Source organism: Tamandua tetradactyla, chromosome 7 (genome assembly GCF_023851605.1).
Source record: "Tamandua tetradactyla isolate mTamTet1 chromosome 7, mTamTet1.pri, whole genome shotgun sequence".
NCBI lineage: Eukaryota > Metazoa > Chordata > Mammalia > Pilosa > Myrmecophagidae > Tamandua > Tamandua tetradactyla.
Window position 1 is genome coordinate 124,635,834 of NC_135333.1, and position 17,059 is coordinate 124,652,892.

General features: G+C 37.6%; 1 protein-coding gene across 5 annotated transcripts in view; it reads right to left on the reverse strand.

The window, feature by feature from the left end:
• The window catches only part of R3HDM2 (R3H domain containing 2), a 301,698-nt gene that overhangs the window by 198,657 nt on the left and 85,982 nt on the right, over positions 1-17,059 (reverse strand). The gene's annotated exons all lie outside the window — the stretch shown is intronic.

Here is a 17,059-nt window from a genome sequence, read left to right on the forward strand (position 1 = left end):
AAAAGAGACATAGCATTCCCAATGGTGCACCTATACTGAAAGCAGCCTTCCCCTTACAAAATAAATACTTCTGAAAATCAGCTAAATCCTGAAAAATGGCTCTGACTTTTCTCTACAATAAGTCATGACAGCTACCTTAATAAAAGGTCCAACTGGAAAGGGGCTCATTACGCTGACATTGTCACCTCACTAAGACTTCTGCTGATTCATTCTGATGGGCTGACAGGTCACTGCTATCTTTGCCTTGCCCAAGATTCTGTTTATTTCACATATAAAAACAGTGTCCATTCAAGACAACTGCAACCCAAGTATCTTCTCTGATATGAAGCCCTTCCCTTGGTGACTTCTCTCAGCACTTAGCAAAAAGTTATCATTTCAGCCCCATATTAGTAACTGGATGACTAACAAGCCACGGAAGGGCTGGGAATAGGCCCCATAAAAGAACTACAGTGTTAATCATCAGCAATTAGCAATTTATTATTTTTTTAATTGAAATCAGCTATGTATCTTTTTTGGCATTAAGAGATGCTTGGTATTGTTATAATAGTTTGGAAAAGAGCTGCAGTCAGCACCGTTAGCACCATGGCCACACCAAGAAATGAAAGAAGACATCCTTTCACCAAATAAACTTCAAAAAAGAAATATCAAGGCAACACACATACACACACACCCCCTCTATTTCATTTAAAAGGAATAAAAGGGAAAGGGAAAAAAGAGGAACAAGGAAGAACAGCCCACTGTTGTAGATTAAACTTGGCCATGAATTATTTGCAGCAACTCCCATTAAGAACTGCAGTCTATTTCCCCACTCCATGAATCTGAGATAGCTTTGTGACCTTCATTGACCAACAGAATGTGGCATGAGTAACACTGCGCAACTTCTAAGTAGAGGCCTCAAGAGTCCTTACAACTTTCACTCTGGCCCTTAGAACCTAGACACCGTGAGAGGAAGCCAAATCAGCATGCAAGAAAGGCCACCACATCCTGGCTGATACTCCAACCCTTGGCTATGTGAGGCCATCCAGGTCCAACCATGCCCTAGCCAGCCTGCCAGCTGACCAGAAACACATGAGTGAAGTCAGCCCATACCGTATGGAGCAGTGGCAAACCATACCAAATGAGGCTGCCCAAACTGCCAACCCACTTAAATCATAAAGAAATGTTTTAAGCCAATAAGTTTCTGGGTGGCTTGTTACACTGCAATAGATAATTGAACATCCAGAATCAACTGAGACTAATTCAAAACTTCAACAGTGACCCACTCATAATCAGCATGTGGATTCGCAACACATGGGAAGTTGGAATCTCTAAAGAATAATACAATTATACAGCATCACCCTCCACTGATGAAAGGAGCATTGAAGGAAATACCTGGAGAAGATATATAGAAATAAATGTATCCAGCAAAGGACTAATCCAAAACATATAAATTTCTAGAAAATCCATAAGAAAATAACAGCCCAATAAAAATATGGGCCACAGACTTAAACAGGCACTTCACAAGAAGATATTTACAAGACCAGTATGTATATGAAAAGATACTCAGCATGGGAGGGCCACGGTGGCTTAGCAGGCAAGATTGCTTGCCTGCCATGCCAGAGAACCTGGGTTTGATTCCTGGTGCCTGCCCATGTAAAAAAAAAAAAAAAAAAAAAAAAGATACTCAGCATTAACAGTCATCAGGGAAATGTATATTAAAACCATAAAAAGACATTACTACACCCCCAACAGACTAACTAAAATTACAAGGAATGACAATACTAAGTGTACTGAAGGATGTAGCTCAAACAGAACTCTCATACACTGCTGGTGAGAAAACAACTATGACCACTTGGAAAACTGGTAATAGTTACTAAAACTTAAAATATATACATCGTATGACCTAGCAAATTTAACAGAAATGAGTGAAATGACATGCACAAAAATGTTCACAGCAGCATTACTTGTAATAGTCCAAAATTAGAAACTGAACAGTACACAACGATAAACAAGCCACTGCTATATGCACTATATGCAACTACATTCATCAATCTCACAATGTTGATCTAAAAGACTCAAAAGAGCATATACTATATGTCATGGTTAGGGACAGGTGTCAACTTGGCCAAGTTGTGGTACCTGTTCATCTGATTGGGCAAGCGCTGGCCTATCTGTTGCAATGAGGACATTTCATAGGATTAGGTCATGATCACATCAGCTACATCCACAGCTGATTCCATCTGTAATCAGCCAAAGGGGAGTGTCTTCTGCAATTAGTTATGCTAAATGCAATCATGAGAAGCCTTTTAAAGAGGACTCAGAGGAGACAGGTTCCATTCCTGCTTTGGCTGGTGAGCCTCTCCTGTGGAGTTCATCCAGGCCATCCATCGGAGTCATCGGTTTCGCAGCCTGCCCTGTGGATTTTGGACTCTGTGTTCCTACGGTCATGTGAGACACTTTCATAAATTTTATATTTGCAAGTGTTCCCTGTTGATTCTGTTTCTCTAGAGAACCCTAACTAATATACTATATGATTTTTATAACATGGAATTCAAACAAGTAAAACTAAACCATAGTAATAGAAGCCAGAATAATTATTACATTTGGAAGCCACTTCATGCAAAAGAGATTCTAGACCATTTCTAACATTTGTTTCGGTTTCCTTCTAGAGAAAACTGCCTGCACAAGAGTATTCGAGGGGACAGCTTATAACTGATGGAAGCAGCTGGTTCTGCTCCTGCCCACTGCCCCAACCAACTGCTACTGCAGTTCTAGGCACATTCTCCAACCTCTGCACTGATCTCAACAGCCTGTCCTTTGCGGATCCATGAGGAAGACCAATATATTAGCTTAGGACCTCATCATTTTCTACAGTCTTCATTACTACTAAGCACACCGTGGTAAGGGTGATCTTTGAAAATATGATGGTATCAATCACCTACAGTCCTGCCTTACATACATACGCCTCCTTAAAATCCTTCAGTGACTTCCCACTGTGTATAGGATACATTCTGCACTCCTTAGCAGGTACTGTAGGCCCTTAATGATCTGACCCTTGATTACCTTTTTTTTCTCACCATGGAGTTCCAGCCACAATGATTTATTTGTAGTTGTCTTTAAAAAGTCTGTTCTTTTTCACCTCTGTATATCTAGATAGAAAATATATCCTCCACACAGAACAGCAATTCTCAAAGTGATCTAAAAGGATCTGCAAGATCAAGCTATTTTCATAATAATAGCGAGATGTTGTCTTTTTCACCATGCTGACAAAAGCAATGGTAGACAAAATTGCTGGTGCCTTAGCATAAATCAAGGCAGGGACATCAAACTGTACTATAATAACTTATTCTCCATAATCTCACACTTTGCAAAAAAAAAGTATATTTCACTGAAGAATGTCCTTGATAAAGCAGTAAAAATTAATAATTTTATTAAATTCCACCCCTGAGTACATTTCAAAAACATTTTAAGTGACAAAATGGGAAGTATAAAGCACTTCTGCTGCACATCAAAATATAATAAATGTCTCAAGGAAAAGAACTTGTGCAACTGAACTGCAACCTGAACTAGGAGCTTTTTTCATGGAATACTATTTATTGTGTAAACAACTAGTTATTCAGACTTGGGTGTCTGGCAATATTTTTCACAAAAATGAACAAGTGAACCTGTCACTTCAGGGAAAACAAGTGACAATATTTGTTATCAATGATAAGTTCGAACTTTCAACTGAAAATCAAAATTACTTTTTTTAAAAATTAGAGTTTCGAAAAGCTGATATCCACTATTGTTAGCCTGACAGCTACTCAACTCTTAACAGGCTTACCTGATGAAATGAATGGTGACATTAATGAGTATTTTTTAAAATGAAACTGTCAAACATTTGGAAGATCTGTAATATTTTCCAACTGACCAATTTGTCATGTTTTAAACTCATGCATGAGTAAAAGATCCATTCAAAATGCAAGATAGACCAATAGGTTTTAATGTTCCTGAGTACAAAAGTTAATATCATTTCAGATTCCACATTGTAACCAACCTGTAAGAAATTACCATTTGTTGAGTTTGGATATAGTATGAAAGAAGAAAATTGTAGTTTGCTAGCTGCTGGAATGTAACACACCAGAGACGGATTGGCTTTTAATAAAAGGGGATTTATTTCATTAGTTCTTCAGAGGAAAGGCAGCTAACATTTAACTGAGGTTCTCTCTTACGTGGGAAGGCACAGGGTGATGTCTGCTGGCCTTCTCTCCAGGCCGCTGGGTTCCAACAACTTTCCCCAGAGTGATTTTTTTCCTGAATCTCCAAAGGCCCGGACCTAGCTGCAAGTGGCGGGATGAGGTTTGCTGAGCTGTTTGGGCTGGCAATGTTGAGCTCTCTCATTTAAGGACCAGCCAATTAAATCAAACGTCATTCATTGCAGCAGGCATGCCTCCTACCTGACTGCAGATGTAATGAGCAACAGATGTTGCTCATGTACCATTGGCTCATGTCCACAGCAACAGAACTAGGCACCTTCACCTGGACAAGTTGACAACTGAATCTAACTACCACAAATATCCATAATTACCCGAAAAGAATATTAAAATACTCTCCCTTTTCCATCTACACCTCTTTGATGCTGGATTTTCTTCATATACTTCAATCAAAATGAAATACTGAAACAGACTAAATGTAGAAGCAGATATAAGAATCCAGCTGCCAGGTATGCAAGGATGGTTCAACATAAGAAAATCAATTAATGTAATACACCACATCAACAAATCAAAGAAGAAAAATCACATGATCATCTCAATTGATGCAGAGAAGGCATTTGACAAGATTCAACATCCTTTCCTGTTGAAAACACTTCAAAAGATAGGAATACAAGGGAACTTCCTTAAAATGATAGAGGAAATATATGAAAAAACCACAGCTAATATCATCCTCAATGGGGAAAAATTGAAAACATTCCCGCTAAGATCAGGAACAAGACAAGGATGTCCACTATCACCACTATTATTCAATATTGTGTTGGAAGTTCTAGCCAAAGCAATTAGACAAGAAAAAGAAATACAAGGCATCAAAATTGGAAAGGAAGAAGTAAAACTATCACTGTTTGCAGACGATATGATACTATACGTCGAAAACCTGGAAAAATCCACAACAAAACTACTACAGCTAATAAATGAGTACAGGAAAGTAGCAGGCTACAAGATCAACATTCAAAAATCTGTAGCTTTTCTATACACTAGCAATGAACAAGCTGAGGGGGAAATCAAGAAACGAATCCCATTTACAATCGCAACTAAAAGAATAAAATACCTAGGAATACATTTAACCAAAGAGACAAAAAACCTATATAAAGAAAACTACAAAAAACTGCTAAAAGAAATCACAGAAGACCTAAATAGATGGAAGGGCATACTGTGTTCATGGATTGGAAGACTAAATATAATTAAGATGTCAATCCTACCTAAACTGATCTACAGATTCAATGCAATACCAATCAAAATCCCAACAACTTATTTTTCAGAAATAGAAAAACCAATAAGCAAATTTATCTGGAAGGGCAGGGTGCCCCGAATTGCTAAAAACATCTTGAGGAAAAAAAACGAAGCTGGAGGTCTCGTGATGCCGGACTTTAAGGCATATTATGAAGCCACAGTGGTCAAAACAGCATGGTACTGGCATAAAGATAGATATATTGACCAATGGAATCGAATAGAGTGCTCAGATATAGACCCTCTTATCTATGGACATTTGATCTTTGATAAGGCAGTCAAGCCAACTCACCTGGGACAGAACAGTCTCTTCAATAAATGGTGCCTAGAGAACTGGATATCCATATGCAAAAAAATGAAAGAAGACCCGCATCTCACACCTTATACAAAAGTTAACTCAAAATGGATCAAAGATCTAAACATTAGGTCTAAGACCATAAAACAGTTAGAGGAAAATGTAGGGAGATATCGTATGAATCTTACAACTGGAGGTGGTTTTATGGACCTTAAACCTAAAGCAAGAGCACTGAAGAAAGAAATAAATAAATGGGAGCTTCTCAAAATTAAACACTTTTGTGCATCAAAGAACTTCATCAAGAAAGCAGAAAGACAGCCTACACAATGGGAGATAATATTTGGAAATGACATATCAGATAAAGGTCTAGTATCCAGAATATATAAAGAGATTGTTCAACTCAACAACAAAAAGACAGCCAATCCAATTACAAAATGGGAAAAAGACTTGAACAGACACCTACCAGAAGAGGAAATACGGATGGCCAAGAGGCACATGAAGAGATGCTCAATGTCCCTGGCCATTAGAGAAATGCAAATCAAAACCACAATGAGATATCATCTCACACCCACCTGAATGGCCATTATCAACAAAACAGAAAATGACAAGTGCTGGAGAGGATGCGGAGAAAGAGGCACACTTATCCACTGTTGGTGGGAATGTCAAAGGGTGCAACCACTGTGGAAGGCAGTTTGGCGGTTCCTCAAAAAGCTGAATATAGAATTGCCATATGACCCAGCAATACCATTGCTAGGTATCTACTCAAAGGACTTAAGGGCAAAGACACAAACGGACATTTGCACACCAATGTTTATAGCAGCGTTATTTACAATTGCAAAGAGATGGAAACAGCCAAAATGTCCATCAACAGAAGAATGGCTAAATAAACTGTGGTATATACATACGATGGAATATTATGCAGCTTTAAGACAAGATAAACTTATGAAGCATGTAATAACATGGATGGACCTAGAGAATATTATGCTGAGTGAGTCCAGCCAAAAACTAAAGGACAAATACTGTATGGTCCCACTGATGTGAACGGACATTCGAGAATAAACTTGAAATATGTCATTGGTAACAGAGTCCAGCAGGAGTTAGAAACAGGGTAAGATAATGGGTAATTGAAGTGGAAGGGATACAGACTGTGCAACAGGACTAGATACAAAAACTCAAAAATGGACAGCACAATAATACCTAATTGTAAAGTAATCATGTTAAAACACTGAATGAAGCTGCATCTGAGCTATAGGGTTTTTTTGTTTTTTGTTTTTTACTATTATTACTGCTTTTATTTCTTTTCTCTATATTAACATTTTATATCTTTTTCTGTTGTGTTGCTAGTTCCTCTAAACCGATGCAAATGTACTAAGAAACGATGATCATGCATCTATGTGATGATGTTAAGAATTACTGAGTGCATATGTAGAACGGTATGATTTCTAAATGTTGTGTTAATTTCTTTTTTTTTTCTTTCTTTCCGTTAATTAAAAAAAAAAAAAGAATCCAGCTTCCTTCTACACTTAGTGTAGATATTTGCAAAAATGTAAAACAATGCCCCTCCCTCTTCTCACTAAATCTTTGTTTTAGCAAATAGTTATTTTTCATAAAAATGTTTATGTAAGACTTCTATTTTTATTTCAATGAATAAATATTTAAATTTTTCTTATTTTTAATTTCTAATATAGTAAATATTGATAAATAAAAAACACATGAATAAAAACTCTTTGGGGACCATAATAATTTTAAGAAAGGAAGTGGTCAGAAACCAAAAAGTTTGAGAACTGTTAATATACAATTTCCCTGCCCCACTTTCAAGTCTGATTCTCCAGAAAACTTTGCCAATATCTTAGATGAAGTTAACCTGCTGTAATTATTTACTTATGGTGGAGAGCAAAGTCTATATTCTTTCAAAGAATTAATTATTTTCATAACTAATGGCTAAAATGCACCAATGTCGATGCTTCACTATAAATACACATGTATAAAGATGATACTTTAAAAACTGGTTATTTTGTGTATCTCCATCATGTCGAAACATACTCTCTCAAGACTATAATCAACTGCTGGTGGGAATAAAAATTTCATATATATATTTGCATGGCAATTCAGCAATACCTATAAAAACTACAAAAATACACAACCTTTAGAAATTTATCTTAATAGATACTATCCCAAACATGCAAATGACTTAAATACAAACTTATTCATGCAGCACTGTTTAAACTGTAAAGGACTGTGAAAAAATCAAAAGGCCCTGTAATTGGAGAATAAGATAAATGGTAGATCCCTATCTCATAATACATTGCAGTATTACAGAAATATAGAAATTTTGATGTACTTATATTGTTAAGTGAAAAGAGAAAGATACAGACTCTATAAATTTACTTATTCTAATTATTTCATATCCGTGAGATCATTAAATATTTGTTATTTGGTGCCTGGTTTATTTCATTCAACATGATATCGCCAAGTTTCATCCATGCTGTCACATGTATCAGAACTTTATTCCTTTGTATGGTGGAATAAAATTTCATTGCATGTGTATACCACATTTTGTTTATCCATTAATTGGTTGATGGACACTTGGTTGCTTCCATATTTTGACAATTATAACTAAGGCCACTGCAAAAAGCAGTATGCAAGTATCTGTTCAAGTTCCTGCTTTCAATTCTTTGAAGTACGTACCTAGAAGTGGGATCACAGGGTCATATGGTAATTCTACACTTCTTTCTGAGGAAACACCAAATTTTTTTCCACAATGGTAGCATCATTTTACATTGCCACTAACAACGAACAAGTGTTTCTATTTCTCCACATCCTCTCCAACATTTGTTATTTTCTGTGCATGTGTATGTGTGTGTATTTTAAATACGCATTCTAGTGGGTTTGAAATGGTACCTCATGGTTTTTTATTTGCATTTCCGATAGCTAATGACGTTGAGCATTTTTTCATGTGCTTTAGGCCATTTGTATACCTTCTCTCGATAAATGTCTATTCAAGTTTTTGTCCATTTTTAAATTGGGTTGTTTGTCTTTTTGTTGGTGAGTTGTAGGAATTTTTATATAGTCTAGATATTAAACCTTTATTGGATATGTGGGTTCCAAATATTTTCCCCCATCATATTGGCTGTCATTTTACTTTCATGATAAAGTCCTTCAATGCATAAAAGTTTTTAATTTTGATGAGGTCCCATTTATCTATTTTTTTTTGTTGTTGCTTGTGCTTTGAGTGTAAAGTTCAAGAAACCATTGCCCTACACAAGGTCCTGAAGATGCATCCCTACATTTTCTTCTAGGAGTTTTATAGTTGACTCTTAGGTCTTTGATCCATTTAGAGTTGATTTTTTTTACATGATGTGACGTAAGGGCCCACTTTCATTCTTTTGCAAATGGAGACCCAGTTTTCCCAGCACCATTGCTTGAAAAGACCACTCTTTCCCAATTGAGTGAACTTTGCTACCTTGTCAAAAATCAGTCAGCTAGACTTCTGGGTCAAGATGGCGGCTTAACAATGTGCGTGTTTTAGTTCGTCCTCCAGAACAACTACTAAATAACCAGAAACAGTACAGAACAGCTCCTGGGGCCACGTCAGTGACCGGACACACAGCGTACCCCAGTCTGGACCAGCTAGACTGGCTGCGAGCACCCCCCCGAACCGTGAGTTCCCAAAGCTGTGGCGGCCAGTGTCCCTCCCCCGCAGGCCGCTTCCCAGAGGGGAAAGGAAAGGACTTTACCACCAGCAGGGACTGGGCACAATCAAACGCCAATTGTGGAATTAATTAACAAATTCTGACTACTAAAAATAGGCCCCCAGCTTAGATGAACCTGATCAAAGTGGAGGTTGGTCATATTTCCCCCGGCACCAAGGGGGCAGGACTGACAGAAAAAGGGGGGAAAAAAAAGAAGGAAACAGAGGCTTTTGTGGCTGTGTATCTACAAAGGCTTGACTGTCTCTGGATACAGTGGCAGGACTTTTCAGGCTGCAAGTGCCCCAGGCATAGGCAGAAGTGAGCTCTTTTGGGGGCTTGTCTAGAGCCTGTGCCTTCCCCAGGGGAGGGGTGAAGCCCAACTCAGGTGGAATCACTCCATCAAGGAATTCAGACACCAGGGCTTGCTAATTTGAAGCCATTAAAACCAGCCTACAACCTCTCCTCTGTCTCCACTATGCGCCCAGCAGGGAGAGTCTGCCAAAGTTAAAGGTACGGCATCATCTTATGCTGGTGGGACCTGCAGTCAGACAAGCGCCACACACAGGGCAGGATAAGAAAAACAGAGTCCAGAGACTTCACAGGAAAGTCTTTCAACCTGCTGGTCTCACCCTCAGGGAAAACCAATGCAGGTGACTCTTTCCTCCTGATAGGAGGCCATTTTGGTCTGGGAAAATCTGGCTGGGGTATATAATATCTAAGTAGACCCTCCTAAGTGTGGTGGGGGGGAAGGCACCACACAAGCAGGACAAGAAACAAGAAAACAAGAACTGAAAAATTCTCCTCTGTTAAACAAAACTTAAGTTAAAGGTTCAGATAAAGTTGAACGGAATGTCAAACAACAGATAGACAACAAATTCATCCAGCAAGAAAACCCTACATAAAAGAAGTGAAAGCAATCTCCAGAATAAACTAATTAAGGTAATTAAATGCCTAGACACCAGCAAAAAATAACAAATCACATTAGGAAAACTGAAGATATGGCCCAGTCAAAGGAACAAACCAACAATTCAAATGACATACAGGAGCTGAAACAATTAATTCAGAATGTACAAACAGACATGGAAAACCTCATCAAAAACCAAATCAACGAATTGAGGGAGGATATAAAGAAGGCAAGGAAAGAACAAAAAGAAGAAACTGAAAGTCTGAAAAAACAAATCACAGAACTTATGGGAATGAAAGACACAGTAGAAGAGATGAAAAACACAATGGAAACCTACAAGGGTAGATTTCGAGAGACAGAACATAGGATTGCAAAACTGGAGGGTGGAACATCTGAAATCCGACAAGAAACGGAAACTATAGGAAAAAAAATGGAAAAATATGAGCGGGGACTCAGGGAATTGAAAGACAATATGAAGCACACGAATATACGTGTTGTGGGTGTCCCAGAAGGAGAAGAGAAGGGAAAAGGAGGAGAAAAACTAATGGAGGAAATTATCACTGAAGATTTCCCAACTCTTATGAAAGACTTAAAATTACAGATCCAAGAAGTGCAGCGTACCCCAAAGAGAATAGATCCAAATAGACATACTCCAAGACATTTAGTCATCAGAATATCAGCGGTCAAAGAGAAAGAGAGGATCTTGAAAGCAGCAAGAGAAAAGCAAGCCATCACATACAAGGGAAGCCCAATAAGATTATGCGCAGATCTCTCAGCAGAAACCATGGAGGTGAGAAGACAGTGGGATAATATATTTAAATTATTAAAAGAGAAAAACTGCCAACCAAGAATTCTATATCCAGCAAAACTGTCCTTCAAAAATGAGGGAGAAATTAAAACATTTTCAGACAAAAAATCACTGAGAGAATTTGTGACCAAGAGACCAGCTCCGCAAGAAATACCAAAGGGAACACTAGAGACAGATACAAACACAGAAGAGAGAGGTGTGGAGAAGAGTGTAGAAAGGAAGACTATGAGTAAAGGTAAAAAGAAGGAAAATTAGATAGGACATATAAAATCCAGAAGGCAAAATAGTAGAAGAAAGTACTGCCCATTCAGTAATAACACTGAATGTTAATGGATTAAACTCTCCAATCAAAAGACATAGTCTGGCAGAATGGATTAAAAAACAGGACCCATCTATATGCTGTCTCTACTCAAAGGACACGAGGCCAAGGACACAAATGGACATTTATACACCAATGTTTATAGCAGCATTATTAACAATTACCAAGAGATGGAAACAGCCAAAATGTCCATCAACAGAGAGTTGACTAAACACACTGTGCCATTTACATAAGATGGAATATTATGCAGCTGTAAGACAGAATAAAGTTATGAAGTATGTAACAACATGAATAGACCTTAAGGACATTATGCTGAGTGTGATTAGCCAGAAACAAAAGAACAAATACTGTATGGTCTCACTGATATGAACTGACATTAGTGAACAAACTTGGAATATTTCCTTGGTAACAGAGACCATCAGGAGATAGAAATAGGGTGAGTATTGGGTAATTGGAGCTGAAGGGATACAGACTGTGCAACAGGACTGAATATAAAAACTCAGAAATGGACAGCACAATATTACCTAACTGTAATGTAATTATGTTAAAACACTGAATGAAGCTGCATGTGAGAATGATAGAGGGAGGAGGGCTGGGGACATAAATGAAATCAGAAAGAAAGATAGATGGTAAAGATCAAGATGGTATGATCTAGGAATGGCTAGAGTGTATAATAATAGTGAAATGTACAATGCACAAATTTTAAAAATGTTTTTGCATGAGGAAGGACAAAGGAATGTCATTATTGTAAGGTGCTGAAAATAGATGATAATACTTTAAAATGTCACCTTATGTGTGAGACTAAAGCAAAAAATGTTTATTTGTTTAAAAATTTAGATTTTGACTAGAGCATTTCCTAATATAACTCATGTAGATAGTTTGATTGAATGTCATCAGTACTTGGAATCTCAGGTAGGACATGAGATTTTGTTGGTTTGTCCAGAGTGATGCCCTGATGAATCCCAGAGTGATTTGATCAGTGACTGGAAAAGTACTTGCAATCCCCCTTCAAGGAATGGTGAGAGTGGGGAGAAATTCAACTTCCCCAAGTTGAATTCTTGATATTCTCACAAGCAGTGGGGACAACCAAAGCTATAGGCCGAGCCCCCAGTCTTGGGGTTTGTTCATATGAAACTTAACCCCACAAAGGATAGGTCAAGTCTACTTAAAATTTAGGCGTAAGAGTCACCGCCAAGAGAGCCTCTTTTGTTGCTCAGATGTCGCCTCTCTCTCCAGCCAACATGATGAGCAGTCTCACCACCCTCCCCCTCTCTGCGTGGGACATGACTCCCAGGGGTGTGGACCTTCCTGGCAACGTGGGACAGAGATCCTGGAAGGAGCTGAGACTCAGCATCAAGGGACTGAGAAAAACCCTAGAATGAGCTGAGAATTAACATCAAGGAATTGCAAGAAGCTTCTCGACCAAAGGGGGAAGAGTGAAATGAGACTAAGTGTCAATGGCTGAGAGATTCCAAACAGAGTTGAGAGGTTATCCTGGAGGTTATTCTTATGCATTAAGCAGATATCACCTTGTTGTTCAAGATGTAGCAGAGAGGCTGGAGGGAACTGCATGAAAATGTAGAGCTGTGTTCCAGTAGCCATGTTTCTTGATGATGATTGAACAATGATATAGTTTTCACAATGAGACTCTGTGAATGAAAACCTTGTGTCTGATGCTCCTTTTAGCTACTCTATCAACAGAAGAGTAGAACATATGGAATAAAAATAAATAATAGGGGGAACAAATGTTAAAATAAATTTAGTTTGAAATGCTAGTGGTAAATGAAAGCGAGGGGTAAGGGGTATGGTATGTATAATCTTTTTTTTCTCTGTTATCATTTTATTTCTTTTTCTTTTGTCTTTTTATTTCTTTTTCTAAATCGATGCAAATGTTCTAAGAAATGATGAATATGCAACTATGGGATGATATTAAGAATTACTGATTGCATATGTAGAATGGAATGATATCTTAATGTTTTGTTTGTTAATTTTTTTTAATTAATAAAAAAAGTTAAAATAAAAAAAATCAGTCAGCCAGGGTGGGCCACAGTGGCTCAGCAGGCACAGTTCTTGTGCCTGCCATGCCGGAGACCCGGGTTTGATTCCCAGTGCCTGCCCATGCAAAAAAATAAATAAATAATAAGTGGCCGTAAATGTGAGGGTTAATTTCTGAGCTGTCAATTCTATTCCATTGACCTATGTATCTGTCCTTGTACTGGTACCATACTGTTTTGATTACTGTAGTTTGGTGACATGTTTTATGATCAGAAAATGTGATGATCAGAAAATGTGAGTCCTCCAACTTCATTCTTCTTTTTTAAAGGCCTTGTAGTGGTTTGGAGCTCTATGTATTCCCCAAAAACAAGTTATTAAACTTAATCCATTCCCCGTGGGTGTGAACCCATTGTAAGTAGGACTTTTTAATAAGGTTATCTGAGTTAAGATGAGGCCCACCTCAATCAGGATGGATCTCAATCCTATTACTGGAGTCCTTTATGAACACGAATGAAATTCAGACAGGAAAGAAAGCCAGGGGAAATCAATATCAAGGAAAGAACAAAGAAGCCAGAAGAGGCCCCCATGTGTACTGCCATGTGACAGAAGAGCCAAGGATCAAGGATCACTTGCAGCCACGCCTTGAACGCCAATCTTTGAAAAGCATCACCTTGATGATGACTTGATTTGGACTTTCTCTTAGCCTCAAAACCATGAACTAATAAATACCAATAGTTTAAATCAATCCATTGCATGGTAATTGCTAGAGCAGTCTAGGAAAACTAGAGCAGGCCTCTCACCCTACTATGTAAATCTGATGACTGGACTTTCCATTTCTGCAAAGAAGGCTGCTGGGATTTTGACTGGGATTTTGTTGAATCTGTAAATCACTTTGGGTAGACCTGACATCTTTATATTTAGTCTTCCAATCAATGAATGCAAAATGTCCTTCCATTTATTTAGGTCTTCTCTGATTTCTTTCAGCATTGTTTTATAGTTTTCTGTGTATAATTCTTTAATTCCCTGGTTAGATTTATCCATAGATATTTTATTATTCTTTTAGCTATTATTGTAATTTTTTTTTCTTAATTTCTTCTTCAGACTGTTCATTACTAGGTTACAGAAACATCACTGATTTTTGGGTGTTGATCTTGTACCCTGCAACTCTGCTGAATTCATTTATTAGCTCCAGAAGCTTTGGTGTAGATTATTTCAAGTTTTTCTGTATATAGGCTCATGTCATCTGCAAATAGGCAAAGTTTTACCTCTTCCTTTACAATCTGTATGACTTTTATTTCTCTTCCTGGCCTAATTTCACTGGCTAGATTTCAAGTATAGTGATGAATAATAGTGGTGACAGTGGGCATCCTTGCCTTGTTCTGGACCTTAGAAGTAAAGCTTTCAATCTTTCACCATTGAGCATGACGTTAGCTGTGTGTTGTTTTTTTTTTATAAATTTACGGAAAAAAAAGAAATTAACCCAACATTTAGAAATCGTACCATTCTACATATGCAATCAATAATTCTTAACATCATCACATAGATGCATGATCATCGTTTCTTAGTACATTTACATCGGTTTAGAAGAACTAGCAACACAACCGAAAAAGATATAGAATGTTAATATAGAGAAAAAAACTAAAAGTAATAACAGTAAAAACAAAACAAAACAAAACAAAAACCTATAGCTCGGATGAAGCTTCATTCAGTGTTTTAACATGATTACTTTACAATTAGGTATTATTGTGCTGTCCATTTGTGAGTTTTTGTATCTAGTCCTATTGCACAGTCTGTATCTCTTCAGCTCCAGTTACCCATTATCTTACCCTGTTTCTAACTCCTGCTGGACTCTGTTACCTATGACATTTTCCAAGTTTATTCTCGAATGTCCGTTCACATCAGTGGGACCATACAGTATTTGTCTTTTAGTTTTTGGCTAGACTCACTCAGCATAATGTTCTCTAGGTCGATCCATCTTATTACTTGCTTCATTAGTTTATCCTGTCTTAAAGCTGCATAATATTCCATCATATGTATATACCACAGTTTGTTTAGCCATTCTTCTGTTGATGGACATTTTGGCTGTTTCCATCTCTTTGCAATTGTTAATAATGCTGCTATAAACATTGGTGTACAAATGTCCGTTTGTGTCTTTGCCCTTAATTCCTTTGAGTAGATACCCAGCAATGGTATTGCTGGGTTGTATGGCAATTCTATATTCAGTTTTTGGAGGAACCGCCAAACTGCCTTCCACAGTGGTTGCACCATTTGACATTCCCACCAACAGTGGATAAGTGTGCCTCTTTCTCCGCATCCTCTCCAGCACTTGTCATTTTCTGTTTTGTTGATAATGGCCATTCAGGTGGGTGTGAGATGATATCTCATTGTGGTTTTGATTTGCATTTCTCTAATGGCCAGGGACATTGAGGATCTCTTCATGTGCTTTTTGGACATTTGTATTTCCTCTTCTGAGAGGTGTTTATTCAAGTCGTTTTCCCATTTTGTAATTGGGTTGGCTGTCTTTTTGTTGTTGAGTTGGACAATCTCTTTATAAATTCTGGATACTAGACCTTTATCTGATATGTCATTTCCAAATATTGTCTCCCATTGTGTAGGCTGTCTTTCTACTTTCTTGATGAAATTCTTTGATGCACAAAAGTGTTTAATTTTGAGGAGTTCCCATTTATTTATTTACTTCTTCAGTGCTCTTGCTTTGGGTTTAAGGTCCATAAAACCGCCTCAAATTGTAAGATTCATAAGATATCTCCCGACATTTTCCTCTAACTGTTCTATGGTCTTAGACCTAATGTTTAGATCTTTGATCCATTTTGAGTTAACTTTTGTGTAGGGTGTGAGATATTGGTCTTCTTTCATTCTTTTGCATATGGATATCCAGTTCTCTAGGCACCATTTATTGAAGAGACTGTTCTGTCCCAGGTGAGTTGGCTTGACTGCCTTATCAAAGATCAAATGTCCGTAGATGAGAGGGTCTATATCTGAGCACTCTATTCGATTCCATTGGTCGATATATCTATCTTTATGCCAATACCATGCTGTTTTGACCACTGTGGCTTCATAATATGCCTTAAAGTATGGCAGTGCAAGACCTCCAGCTTCGTTTTTTTTCCTCAAGATGTTTTAGCAATTCGGGGCACCCTGCCCTTCCAGATAAATTTGCTTATTGGTTTTTCTATTTCTGAAAAATAAGTTGTTGGGATTTTGATTGGTATTGCATTGAATCTGTAAATCAATTTAGGTAGGATTGACATCTTAACTATATTTAGTCTTCCAATCCATGAACACGGTATGCCCTTCCATCTATTTAGGTCTTCTGTGATTTCTTTTAACAGTTTTTTGTAGTTTTCTTTATATAGGTTTTTTTCTCTTTAGTTAAATTTATTCCTAGGTATTTTATTCTTTTAGTTGCAATTGTAAATGGGATTCGTTTCTTGATTTCCCCCTCAGCTTGTTCATTGCTAGTGTATAGAAAAGCTACAGATTTTTGAATGTTGATCTTGTAACCTGCTACTTTGCTGTACTCATTTATTAGCTCTAGTAGTTTTGTTGTGGATTTTTCCGGGTTTTCG